The following is a 2878-nucleotide window of genomic DNA, read 5'->3' on the forward strand; positions in this document are numbered from 1 at the left end:
TCACTTGAGCATGACGACATTTTACAAATCAAGGGGAGGCACAAGACGTAGGCACACCACAGAAAGTAAGTTTAAAAGGAGTCTTACAATTTGACAGTTAAACTGAATGTCACAAGTCATAACTGCTACATACCAATTAGATCCAGAATTACTGGACCCAACCTACTGGGTGATAGGACTTAGAATATATGTACATAGAACTCTCCATTTGTAAATATTCACTAATACTCAAAACTTAATTTTTATTTTGTTTCCTTTGACCTGAGCCACACTCACCCCAACTTGGTTTTAATAGGATATTTCATGATCCAAGGTAAGCATTCGAAACATGCCTGTAAACATTGTTCTGAATGTATTTCTAACTTTTTATAATTGTAATGTTCATGTTTTAGGTCTTAAGTCTGACATGAACACTGGTTGGAAGAGGTCAAGAGCTAAGAATAGAGTAGATTTAGCTCAATAGACAAGGTCATCAGCTTACGTTTCAAGTATAAAACAACAGGAAATCTTTACATATGGTGTTTATTCTGTGATTTTAAAAAACCACTTTATAAAGCTTTAATCTGTGAAACCATACTTTGAGGTAGGCATGAAACTAAGGCACACAGGTTGCTAGCTCACATAGCTAGTAAGCGACACAGCTGACATTCACACACATGCAACGAGGCTTGTAGAGCCCACACTAGAGCACTACGCTGTATGAGGAAAGCTCTTCACATACAGCACTAAATCAGGCAGTATTCATTGTAGTGGCTACTTCATTCTTCAAGAGTTCTAAATTAGCAAAGGTTAAAAACATTTCAAACTGCCAAGATACATCACAGAATCCTAAAGGCTAGCCACTTTTACTTTAGAGAAGAGTCAAATGCAGAATGATTGTATATACCTTTTCATACAACTTGACAAATCTGGGATCACCTGGAAAAAAGTCACCTCATCTGAGGAACTGACTCCATCAAATTGGCTTGTGGCATGTCTGTGGGGATTTTCTTAATTATAATTGATGCAGCAGGGTGTAGCTCACTGTGGGCAGTGCCATTCCTCAGCAGATGGGCCTAGGCTGTCTAAGAAAACCTAGCTGAGCATGAGTGTGGGAGCAAGCCAGTAAGCAGCGTTCCTACATGGTTCCCGCCTCTGCTCTTCAGTTCCTGTCATGATTATTTCCAAGAACATGTTGCTGAAGACATTACATACTTAGGACATATGACCTGAGGAATCAAGCTACAGCTGAATTGATCACTTTTATCACAGCAACAAAGAAGCACTGTTGTGTGCACAGACACATACACACACCCTGTATAAATAGCTAACATGAGGTGACAGTCTAAGAGGGACTGTGGCAGGGTAGAGATGGGGAAATGTTGAGAGGCAGGAGAGTAGTGGAATAGTGAAGGGAAGCAAAGGCCATTACATGTGTGGAACTCAGAATGAAATTTGTGTTTGTTTAAAAGGTAAAAATCTCAAGCCGGGCATGGTTGCACATGCCTATAATCCCAGCATTGGGAGGGAGAGGCAGAAAGACTGAATAGTTCAAGATAATACTCAGCTACACAGCAAATTCAAGGCTAACATGAGCTACAAGACACTCTGTCTAAGGCCTACCCACTCCCCACAAAATCTTAAGGGCCCATTAAATTTCTATTAGTAAGGACAAAACAAAGCCACACATTTATTAAACATAGTCTTTTCCTCCTTGCTTTCCTAAGTTTCTTTTTAACCTAAACAGTAAATAAGACCAAATATCTAGACAGTCAAACACTGTTTGTTTGTTTTTAATCTTTAAACCTGAGAATAATTCAAGGTGAACTTGGCCATGGGGTTGGGGTTGGGGGGCAGACCTGGGAGGCTTTTAAGATTCTCAAAGAAAACAAAATAAATGCCATTTAAAATTATATTTTTTCTTGATACATTCTGAAATCCTTGGGTAGCAGACATACCAGGAGGCCCCAAACATGCAAACACTGAATACTATGTATTGTGAACAAGTAGCCCCATGAAGGCAATGTTCTGAATAACACTGTATCATCCCTCAAAACAGGCTAAGGCTTAGGAAGATAAAGCTTATTTATTACAGTCTATTAAAGCCTGGAGCAGAGAGCTGGGGAAAATCTTAGGAAACCAGAAGCTTGGATTATTTGCTGCATTTGTTTTGTCTTCACTGTGGACACTATGATTAGAACTCCCAGACCCAGAAAGACGAAAGTAAGCTTTTTCTTTATTGGGTTTTACTACACAGGGAAAAATCCCATCTAATCCCCAGAAGTTAATAAAAGTTCAATCAGACATAACTCTGGCCAAGCTAAGTTTTATTCTATCTAAAAAAATTCTTGTATAAAACAAGTATCTGTTCAAATATAGCTTGCTTTTCAAGGGCATGCACAAAATACAAAAGTATTTAAATGTAGTGGATAGTAATTAAAAGTGCCTGCAAGTGGCAGCACGTGATCTGAATTACACTGCTACTGGGGCCTGTGCCCCTCTTGGATCTCACTCCTGTTCAGATGAGACACTCAGTGTGGACCTCACACGTGCTGAATCGCTCACTCTGCACTCCTTTACTCTGCCTGGCACTCCAGTGGACCCTCTTAGTCACTCTTCTGTCTGTTCAAAGAAGCACAATGGCTGGCCACTATGGAGAAGATGATTAGAGATTTTTCTTCTATGCGACTAAAAAAATCTTTTAAGAATTTCAGGTTCAGACATACAACCTTTGTAATGGTATCTATTGCTTCAAAATAAGATCAAGCTAGAAGTAAATCTTTCACATTTTTTACATCTAAATTATATCATTAAGATGCCAATGTTTTAATGTAAAAGTAGAAAATATAGTAAAAAATTCAGCGTCACTTATTTGTCTCTGATACAAGATCAGTATTAA

Source organism: Mastomys coucha, unplaced genomic scaffold (assembly GCF_008632895.1).
Source record: "Mastomys coucha isolate ucsf_1 unplaced genomic scaffold, UCSF_Mcou_1 pScaffold7, whole genome shotgun sequence".
In the NCBI taxonomy this organism is placed as follows: domain Eukaryota; kingdom Metazoa; phylum Chordata; class Mammalia; order Rodentia; family Muridae; genus Mastomys; species Mastomys coucha.